We start from the raw sequence: 12,282 nt of genomic DNA on the forward strand, positions 1-12,282 counted from the left end.
GGTACAATATAAAATATTTCGCTGCTACAAGATAACAAATTGGCAATCTTTTTTTTTTTTGGTGTAATAAGAGAGAAAGGGGTCAGGCTTCTAATACTATATTTTATTGATAAATTAGACATACAAAACAATCAAAAGATCCAAAAAAGCGTGAATTTTTCAATGAATTTGGAGCATAAATTACATCTATCATATAGTAGTTCACCAACAAACTCAAAAATAGAATAAAAAATGTCTTTAAGATTCAATTACATCTCTCTTCAGAATATGAAAATTAGATGAAACTGCTGTCTAAAAATTGCAGCTCCATTTCATAACAATTTACAGAATTTAGAAAGCTTGAATCGGATTAAAAACATAAGAGACGGTCTCATTTTTAAGTATTCGTCATTGCGATCTAGACTGGAATTATTATTGTGGACCATGCTATTCTCAAGTCATTTGCAGGTCATGCTATATTTTTTTAAGAATTTTTAAAGTTAGTTGGCAAGGTGCCACTGACAATATTGGTATTAATAAAAGAAAAGTGTTTCCAGAGCACTCAATGTATGTAATTAATGCAATGTACTTTATTAAATGTAATCATTGCAGCAACAACCATAGGAATATTATGTTCTTTGTAGGGATCTTTAGTTGTGTACTCATTCTTGCTTTTAAAAGTAATCAATAGAAAATAATTTATCATTCATTTATAATTAGCTTATTAGAATAAATGATATGGATTAATAAAATAGCAAATTATTGGTTAGCATTTTGATTTAAATAGTTTGTTGGCATTCACGTTATTAAACACATTACTAAAACCAAGAATATAAAATAAAATAACAGGAAAGAAGATGAGGAATTGGCAATCTTATTTTTTGAAAATAAGACCGGATCAAGCTCCTAATCTTATATTAATTGATTAATTAAAAATACGACACAACCAAAAAGTATGAAAGTCAACAATGAGTATTGAGCATACAAAAATAGAATAAATGTTACATTTCTGATAATATTTCACCTACCAACTCAAAAGTAAAATAAAAATTATATCCAAATATCTGATTTAATCTCTTTACATAATATGAAAATTAGAGCTCCATTTCATAGCAAATTACAAAATTTGGAAAGCTGAGATTGGAATAAAAAAAAGAGATGCGGTCTACTGATCAAGTCTTCGTCCGACAGGAAAACAAGAGCACATGTCCGCATTAAATTCTAGCCTGCTATCCTGGAAATTTGCAAGTCATTTGCCTTTAATAAATTATAGCATGCGGTCCACACCAAATATTTAAAAAAATGATCAAATAAAAAAAACACAAATCTGACAATTTGGGCCACAAAAGCATTGTTTCAATATGAAATCAGAGAAAATAAAAATATTATGTGCCAACCGCCGGGCATCTTGACGGTCTGGGCATAATTTCCACAAAATCATGAGCATTTCTATTAATTTTTATTTAATAGGTTCAGATTTTTGGGCCAGAGATTTGCCAAAAAAAAAAATACGGGCCGTGATGGAATATCACGGCCAGAGGTTCAGATTTTTCAAAAAATAACGCAAAATATGAGATATGATGCGAATTCTCTCGAATGGATTAATGAAGCTTCTGGGTTAATGAACCTTGGTATTCATGAATTATTTATTTTTTGCGAGGGCCCCAGCTTTTCTATATTGATACGTTTGGATCCTTGTCGGCATCTTTGTTTTTATCTGATCACCTTTTAGACCTATGGCCTTAATACATCATAAATTAATGGAAAGACTTCTTATTTTTTATCACGGCCAGAATTTTTTTTTTTTTTTTTTTTGGTAAATCTTTGGCCGTGATGGAGTATCACGGCCTGGGTTTTTTCTGATTTTTTTTTCTATGTGGTTCAGTTAGAAGGAATGAGGGATTAATTAGTGTTAATTCTGACCGTGATACTCCATCACAGCCAGAGGCATGATAGTCTATCACATTTTTCCTATATCTCGAAAAAAATCAAAACCATTCTCTAATATCGATATTTATTTAATTTATTTTCTATTAATAAAAATTTCGGGGAATCTTGAGCATTTCTATTAATTTTTATTTAGTATTGGATATTAATTAAAATCACAGCAATTTGCAAGTCCTGCAATCAACACCAAATACAGTTCTGTAATCATTCTTGCTTTTAATAAAATCCATCTACGTACGTGATTATAAGAATTGTACTAGTCGCATATGAATACATTTTTTTTTTCATTCATTTATTAGCTTATTAAAATAATTTTATTGGTAATTATGCATATGAATTATGAAAAAATTGCTATCCTGGCCTTGTCACATAATGGTGTTTGTGCGCGCGCATGTCCATATGATCTATTTCGCATTCAATTTTATTCATAACCCTATAAATTAAGATGGATAAGTCAGATATTGTAGTAGGTGCAGCACTACAACAACTTCCGTGCTATATTTTTAATGCAACGACTCAAGAGGAAACATTTTGAGGTCAACTTCCTTCAAACCATACATCTCCCTTTCATTATAAGAAGAGTACTCTGTGAGAGAGAATCTCATTGCACACATTACACAAATCATGGAAAGCATGCTCACGATTCACCTACTCTTAAGTCTCTTAACCTTATCCTCCTTTTCTCTTGCTGCCATAGTAACAAATAGTAATACTGATCGATCAACACTTCTCTCTTTCAAGTCCCAAATACATGATAACCCATTTGGTGTCCTCTCCTCATGGAACGAGTCACTGCACCACTGTCAATGGCAAGGGATCATGTGTGGCCGGCACCATCCAGATAGAGTGACTGCTCTCGTTCTTGACTCCAAAAACTTGTCAGGTTATATATCCCCATCTCTAGCAAACCTCACGTTCCTCCAAAGGATGAGTCTCTCTGATAACCAGTTGGGAGGAAGCATCCCGGTAGAGATCGGGTATTTGGGTAGGCTACGTTTTCTCAACTTGAGTAGCAATTATCTTGATCGTAGCATTCCATCTACTCTAAGTAATTGTTCAAATCTAGAAGTTATTTATTTGAGAAATAATAATCTCCATGGAACCATCCCATCTAACTTAGCGCAATGCAAAGAATTGAAAGAAATAAGTCTAGGGAATAACTTCCTCACAGGAGGCATACCAATGGAATTCGGCCTCATCCCACGGCTCCAATATTTAGGTTTATATGTCAATAATCTCACACGATCAATTCCTTCCACCTTGGGCAACGTTAGTAGCCTAATATATCTTTATCTTGACCAAAATGATTTTGATGGCGATATTCCAGATGATTTAGGCAAACTTACTAATCTATCAGAACTTTACCTTAACAGTAATAACTTCATGGGTTCCATCCACTTACCTTTGGTAACCTTACCAAACTATCACTTCTCTATCTTGACCAAAATAGCATTAGTGGTCACATCCCGTCTGACTTGGGCAACCTTACTAACTTACTGGAACTTCGTCTTTACAAAAATAAATTCTATGGTTCCATCCCACATACCTTGGGTAATCTTCAAAGTTTAACACTTATTGCTCTTTCTGAAAATATGTTAAGTGGATGCATTCCTGATGAACTCGGGAAGCTTCAAAACCTCCAGGTTTTTGACATTGAGCAGAACAACATTTCGGGCGAAATACCACACTCCCTTTACAACCTATCAGCATTATATGCTGTGGGACTTGGTAATAACCAGCTTGATGGAACTCTACCTTTTGATATGTGCAATTCTTTACCAAACTTGAAATATCTACAGCTCTATTACAATCAACTCAAAGGACAGATCCCACAATCCATATCCAATTGTTCAGCTCTTATTTCTGTTGAATTAGCTGATAATTGCTTCAGTGGCATTATACCATCTAGCTTAGGAGCCTTAGAAAATCTTCAAAAAGTTGTTTTTAGTTTTAATCAACTAGAAGCCAAGAGGCCACTTGACTGGAGTTTCATGGATGCTTTGACAAATTGTACTTTGTTAGAAATTTTACAACTTGACCACAACCAACTACGAGGAGTGTTACCTAGTTCTATAACAAACCTTTCTAATAGTCTTCGTCACCTCACACTGTCTAGTAACCCAATTTCTGGAAGCATACCAGCAGAGCTCCAAAAACTCAATAACTTAATCGGCCTTTCCCTAAGCGAAATGTTTCTCAGTGGCAGCATTCCGGTAGAAATTGGTAATCTATTCAAACTGGGAAAATTATATCTGGACAATAACATAATTTCAGGTCAAATCCCAATAACTTTTTCCAACCTTACCCAATTGACCCTGCTATATCTAGAAAATAATGCATTAGAAGGAAGTATACCACCAGAGTTAAGTAGCATGAAATCATTAGAACTCCTGAATATTTCAAATAATAAGTTGGTAGGTGAAATTCCCAAAGAAATCATGAGTCTTCCTTCTCTTTCCATTAGTTTGGACTTGTCACACAATTATCTAACTGGCATCTTGCCACCAGAAATTGGTAACTTGAAAAACCTGCAATCAATTCGTGTCTCGAATAACAAGTTGAGTGGAGAGATTCCTAGCACAATTGATTGATGCCAGATACTTGAGGTCCTTTATCTTGATAGCAATCTATTAAGAGGAACAATTCCAACCAGATTGAGCAATCTAAAAGGGCTGCAAATCCTTGATGTCTCTAACAACTCATTCTCTGGTCGAGTCCCTGAATTCCTAGGTACAATGAAATTGCAATATTTGAATATTTCATTCAACAATTTCGAGGGAGAATTACCAAAAGAAGGCATTTTGAAGAATGCCAGTGATCTGGATGTAAGAGGAAATCCAAAGCTTTGTGGTGGAGTACCTCAAATGCATTTGTCACAATGCATTTCACAACATTCCACACAGAGACATCACTTTCGAAGAAACTTGGTGCTCATAAGTTCTGTTGGTTCTTTTATTTGCATAACCGCAATCATTTGCTTGTTAGTGATTTATTATACGAGAAACAACTCTCAAAACAAACCACAATCTGATAAAACTTTGAAATATGGGTTAGAGCCTGTTTCATACAATGACCTTCTTAGAGCTACCGAAAATTTCTCCCCGAATAATCTAATTGGAAGAGGTTCATTTGGAGAAGTTTACAAAGCCGTTATGAGCTTCGAGAATGTGACAACCGTTGTGGTGAAGGTGTTAAACCTTGAGAAACACAGTGCTTCTAGAAGTTTCTTATCTGAATGCGAGGCATTAAAAAATGTGAGACACCGGAACCTTATTAAAGTGTTGAGTTTGTGCTCTAGCATAGACCACCAAGGTAATGATTTCAAAGCTTTGGTTTTTGAGTTCATGTCAAATGGTAGCTTGGAAACATGGTTGCATCCAAATGCATGTATGGATCGGCCATTCAGAAGCCTCAGTTTCATCCAGAGATTGAACATTGCATTTGATGTGGCGGCAGCGGTAGATTATCTCCATTACCATTTAACTGCACCAATCGTGCATTGTGATCTCAAACCTAGTAATGTACTTTTGGATGATGACATGACTGCACATGTGAGTGATTTTGGATTAGCAAGGTTTTTGGTTCGACCTGATACCATGCCTTCTCATTCAATGTCAAGCACCGGTGGAATTAAAGGTTCTATTGGCTACATTCCTCCAGGTATATATAGCAGAGCTTATTATTTGAGAAGTATTTTTTTTTATGTTGCTGCTACAAAATTATTTATAGACTTTGTTAAGGTTCAAAGAAAAAAATTGGCAAGGCTGTTCCACTGGCGAGGCCCAATGGAAAAATATGTATTGCCTCATTTATAGTGACATGATTTAGAATGAATTTTATTATCTATCTATACCTTTTTAATTTACTGTCTTGGGCCATAAAATTTTAAAAAATCATGTAACCCAAGTTTTTCAAACTAGCTAGGTGAATTAGACATACATTAATAGGTAGAGTCACAGTTCATTGTGCTTCTGTACTAAATTTAGGGCTGTAACTATTAACTTCTTAATGTCTAGAGTATGGGATGGGTGGTCGGCCATCGGTAGAAGGAGATGTGTACAGCTACGGAGTTCTTCTGCTCGAGTTGTTCACTGGAGTAAGTCCAACCGACGAGAGAATCAGAGATGGTTTGAGCCTTCAGAAGCAAGTTGAGATGGTTTTCCCCGACCAAGTCATGGACATAGTCGACTCCAAATTATTCCCTGAAACTGATGAAGAACTGTTGAGAAATAGGATCTAGGATCTCAGATTAATAATCATCATAGATCTAGAAATAGAAGGCTAGGATTAAATCAAGGAAGTAAAGGGGCCTCCTTGCATATATTCAACAAATAGGTATACTGTACATAGGTACAAGGTACAAACGGTAACAAAACAGTAGCTTAGATGTTTGTAATATATATAGGAATGGTAACAGTGTAAAGAAGAAAAAAAATGAAATAATTGTTTTCTCAAAATAATCTCTCCTCAGAAATTGCATAAATTCAATATGGTATCAGAGCATCAGTCTCTATGACCGAAAAAATCTCTTCCAAATTCTTACCAGCAAAACTGGTATATACACAAGCAAAATAAAAACCCATAAACAGAAGTCTAGCACGTCAAAGAGATGGCTTCAGAGGGGCAGCATTCGAAAGAAGCCACCAATACCTCAAAACTCACAAACTCATTGCTCAACGGCCAAAACTATCTCTCATGGGCAAGTGCCGCAAGATTATCTCTCAGTGGAAGAGAGGTTTTAGAATTCATCACAGGAGAGTCTGTAAAGCCGGTTCCAAAAAAGAAAGATGAGGCAACTGAGGCCGAAAAAAAGGCAAGAAAACAGTGGCAATCTAAGAATGACAGAGTCATGACATGGATCATGCAATCCATGGAGCCGAGTGTTTCAGAAATATTCCTTGGCCATGAAACAGCTTTCTCACTGTGGGAAGGCATAAAAACGATGTATGGCCGACAAAACAACAATTCCCACATTTATCGATTAAAACTAGAAATCCAGCAAGAACAACAAGGGTCAAGGAGTAATATAGAGTACCTGGGTGCTCTTCAAAAGAAATGGCATGAACTTCGAGCTTATCGGCCACCCATACCAGATCCAATAGCCATTCAGAGAGAAGAAGAAGATAAAATCTTCCAATATCTCGCGGGTCTCAATCCAAGCTATGAAGCCGTGAAATCACAACTTCTTTTAACAACTTCCCTTCCCTCCTTTGCTCAAATTATCACCATGGTGGAGCAAGAAGAAAGCCGACGGCTTGCTATGAGTGGTCCACAAGTCGGTGGCAGCGAGGGACACGAGACTCATAGCTTTGCCACAAAAAACCCCAATTTCGGAAAAAACCCTAACTTCCCAAATTACTCAAACCGATCAAGTATCAAGGGAGATAGATGCTCTTACTGCAAAAAGGAGGGTCACCAAGCCGAAAAATGCTATTTTCTTCACCCACATCTCAGGCCGAAGTGGTGGGATTCAAAGAGGGGAGGGGGAGACGTGAAAATGGCGGACTGGAATGAAGGGAAGAAGAGAAAGAAAGGGACTGAGTCGCGTGGGGGTTTTTCTGCTCAAACTGAACCCAACCGGCCAATAAAAATGATTGGTTCAAGTGAACCAGGGTCTAACCCAGATGGCGCTGGCGGATCAAGCGGGTCAGATCCGATGCAGCAGTTTTTTGAGCAGTTCTCTGTGTGGTTCTCCAAGAAAAATTCAAACAACACTTGTGGTATTGTCTCTAACTCAAATTATTTAAATTTGTATAATCAAATAATTATAGATAGCGGTGCCACTGACCATATGTTTGGAAATAAAGACCTTCTTACAAATTTAGACATGGCAAAAAATAATCAATTTGTATTAGTGGCCAACGGTATGAAAGCACAAATTAATGGTGTAGGAGAAATTGATATTTTTAACAAAAAAGTTCATAATGTTCTATATCTTGATACATTCCCTATAAATCTAATTTCCGTAAAAAAACTAACATATGAGTTTAATTGTGACGTAATTTTCTCATATAAAAATGTTATCTTTCAGGACCGGGAAACCGGGAGGAAGATTGGGGAAGGTTTTCTTGAAAATGGACACTATCTCTTGAATTTACAAGAATTAAACGTTTGTGCTTCCGCTAAATCTATTAACCAAGACATTTGGCATAAGAGGCTTGGGCATCCTTCCAACAAGATTTTAAATAGTGCACTAGATTTTTCATTTTCAAATTGTGTCAATTGTGATATATGCAAGTTGGCAAAACAAACAAAGCTTCCTTTTTTCCAATCAAATAGCAAAAGTGAAGCATTGTTTGATTTAGTTCACTCCGATGTATGGGGTCCGGCCCCAATTAACTCTTATAATGGATTCAAATATTTTGTTATATTTATTGATGATTTTTCTAGAACTACTTGGTTGTATTTATTAAAATCAAAAGATGAGGTTTTCAATTGCTTTCAAGAATTTCTATGTCTCATAGAAAATCAATTTGATGCAAAACTTAAAATGTTTAGATCGGATAATGGAACGGAATTTGTAAACAAAAATTTCACAACGTTTTTTAAAGAAAAATGAATCATACATCAAACTACTTGCATAAACACTCCCGAGCAAAATGGAGTGTCGGAAAGAAAAAATAGACATCTATTGGAAATGACACGTGCATTACTATTTCAAAATAATGTTCCAAAAAAATTTTGGTCGGATGCCATCCTTTGCGCCACTCATTTAATAAATAGATTACCAAGCGTTATTTTACAAAATAAAAGTCCAATGGAAATCCTTTACCAACGAAAAATTAATTTTGATTATCTAAGAGTATTTGGTTGCGTATGCTTTGTAAAAATTAAAAGAAAAGATAAATTTGACTATATGTCAACCAAAACCATTTTTTTGGGATATTCCTCATTTAAAAAGGGATATAAGTGTTATGATCCTATAACAAAAAAATTATTTACGTCTAGAGACGTTATATTTTGTGAAGATAAGCCATATTTCAAAACAATGGAAATGAGTGAGACACCACATGCAAGTGACCAAATAAATTTGGAACCAACGGTACTACCTCATGTAAATGACCAATTAGTTACACAAGATAATGACCAAGAGGTTGAGACAAGTGTTGTTGAAGAAACAATATAAAATATTGAAACCAATGATAATGAGATAGAAGAAAATCAAGAAGTTAGACGGTCCATAAGAACACCAATACCGTCCACTAGACTTAGAGACTATGAGACCTATACGGTGCAATACCCTATACAATAATTCATATCATATAAAAATATTTTTTCTTCTTATAATGCATTTCTCACCTCCATTGAGAGAACACTAGAACCAAATAACTACCAAGAAGCCATAATTGATCCGGTATGGTGTGGTGCCATGAAGGAAGAACTAAGAGCTCTTGAAAAAAATGGGACATGGGTAATTGTACAATTACCAAAAAACAAAAAACCCGTTGGTTGCAAATGGGTATACAAAACCAAATATAATAGTGATGGTACCATAGAACGGTACAAGGCTAGATTAGTTGCCAAAGGGTATACTCAAACATATGGAATAGATTACAATGAAACCTTTGCCCCGGTAGCTAAAATGAATACCGTTAGAATTTTATTTTCTATTGCGACGAATAACAATTGGAATTTTTACCAAATGGATGTAAAAAACGCCTTTCTTCAAGGAACACTTGAAGAAGAGGTATATATGAACCTACCACCCGGCCATAAATTGGAAAACAATTCTAATTTAGTTTGTAGGTTAAATAAATCGATTTATGGATTGAAGCAATCTCCACGGGCATGGTATGGAAAACTTAGCTCTTATTTAATTTCTTGCAAGTTTAAAATTTGTAGTGCCGATCATTCATTATTTATTAAAAATGATGGAGAAAATATAACCCTTGTACTAGTATATGTAGATGATATTATAGTTACCGGAAATAACGTAGAAGAAATTAAAAGAGTTAAAAGCCAATTAAAGGAAAAATTTGACATCAAAGACCTTGGATATTTAAAATATTTTCTAGGAATAGAGGTAGCACATTCAAAATTGGGACTCTTCATCTCCCAAAGAAAGTATACTTTAGACCTCTTAAAGGAAACCGGTAAATTAGGATGCAAACCAATCTCTACCCCAATTGATAACCGGCATAAATTAAATGATGAGGATGGTGAACCAAGTAAAGACATAAACCAATTTCAAAGGCTAGTTGGAAAGCTAATTTATCTAACGGTCACCCGTCCGGATATTTCTTTTTCCGTAAGCCAAATTAGTAGATTCATGCACTCACCAAGAACTCCACACCTAGAGGCAATAAATAGAATTTTAAGGTATTTAAAGAAAAATCCCGGCAAGGGAATTTGGATGAAAAACAATAATTCTAATATCATATGTGGCTATTCCGATGCAGATTGGGCTGAAAGTTTTGATAGAAAATCCACTACCGGCTTTTGCACATTTGTAGGCGGAAATTTAGTCACATGGAAAAGCAAGAAACAAAACGTTGTGGCACGATCTAGCGCGGAGGCGGAATATCGTGCCATGGCGTCAACCGCATGCGAATTAACTTGGATAAAACATCTACTCAAAGAAATAGGCATTGCTTGTGATCAACCAATGAAGATGTATTGTGATAATAACTCCGCAAGACATATCGCATCGAATCCGGTATTCCACGAGCGAACCAAACATATAGAAGTGGATTGTCACTTCATTAGAGAAAAAGTTCAAGCAAAGGAAATAGAAACACCATACGTTAAGAGTGAAGATCAACTAGCGGATATCCTCACCAAAGGCTTGGACCCGAGTTCATTTGAAAAAATTTCAAGCAAGCTAGGATTGTATGATATATACATTCCAAGCTTGAGGGGGAGTGTTGAGAAATAGGATCTAGGATCTCAGATTAATAATCATCATAGATCTAGAAATAGAAGGCTATGATTAAATCAAGGAAGTAAAGGGGCCTCCTTGCATATATTCAACAAATAGGTATACTGTACATAGGTACAAGGTACAAACGGTAACAAAACAGTAGCTTAGATGTTTGTAATATATATAGGAATGGTAACAGTGTAAAGAAGAAAAAAAATGAAATAATTGTTTTCTCAAAATAATCTCTCCTCAGAAATTGCATAAATTCAACAAGAACACAATCTGTATGCACCTGAAAATGTCTATAGTTGTTTGGTTTCAGTGATTCAATGTGGGCTTCTGTGCTCTAAAGAATCACCGAAAGACCGTATTTCTATCAAAAATGTTACCAAAGAGTTGAACTCAGCACGAACAAAGTTGTTGCTTAGGTCATAGAGACAGAGAAAAAAAGATTGGAAGGGAAGAGAAAGGGATGCACTAAATATGTATTATATGTAAAATTGGGTAGCGGTTGTGGTAATTTATGATGTTGTAGTATATATGTTGTAATAACGAATTGTTGAAAGTAACGGTTAAAATTGATATGATTTTGAAAACAATTTTATGAATTTTCAAATTAATTGAATTGAATCATATTCTAATTGGATGATTACAATTTTATGAATTTTATGAACTTTCAGAATTTTTGAATTTTGAATTCGGATGAACAGTAGTTGGGTATCGGGTACGGGTACTCGGGTACTAGAGTACGGGTATAGTCGGGTACGGGTAAACTCGGGTAAGGTATGGTCGGGTATTGGTCCAAAAAAACGGGTCCGGTCCGGTTTTTGTCCGTACCCGCGTACCCGAGTACCCGACCCATACCCGGGCTCGGGCACGGGTACCCCGGGTAGCGGGCACGGGCGGGTATGGTCGGGTATACCAGACCCGGGTATTGTTAATCCACTAATACCACACAAAACCCCACTGGCTTTAGCTTTCCATGGCAGTTTTGGAAATAATTGCATATCTAAGGCCATATATACAATTCAAATTCTTTAAGGTGGTTGCTGTCACGTGATTGTCACGTGGTGATTGTAATAACAGTCAAAAGGATGTCTTGTTGACTTATTGTAGTCAAAGAAAAGCACCACGTGTAGGGGTTTAAAATAAAGTTGTGTTTTTTATATATCAATGTAAAAACACTTTATTTATTCCAGATTAGATTTGCATATGATTTAGGTGGGCAAAAATAAAAAAATTGGAGAAAGGACCTTTATTTTATTTTATTTACAAAATATGTTAAACCTTCTTTTTAATTATCAAAGCAAGATGATTTACACCTTTTAGCAATTTGAGATGCAAAAAAAGAAAATTTCAAAATTCCAACAGAAAATAAGAAATTTCTAATTGAGCTACTTTATTTAATGAACTTGAGTACATTTTGACTGATTTCATTTGAGCAGCATAACAACACTAATTGGGTTTTAATTCTACTGATTTAAACAACACAACCT

General features: G+C 35.4%; 1 pseudogene; it reads left to right on the forward strand.

The window, feature by feature from the left end:
• The first annotated feature begins 2,550 nt into the window (after positions 1-2,550).
• On the forward strand, positions 2,551-6,166 carry LOC144548810 (uncharacterized; annotated as a pseudogene).
• The last annotated feature ends 6,116 nt before the right edge of the window (positions 6,167-12,282 follow it).

This window comes from Carex rostrata, chromosome 34 (genome assembly GCF_964058835.1).
Source record: "Carex rostrata chromosome 34, lpCarRost1.2, whole genome shotgun sequence".
NCBI lineage: Eukaryota > Viridiplantae > Streptophyta > Magnoliopsida > Poales > Cyperaceae > Carex > Carex rostrata.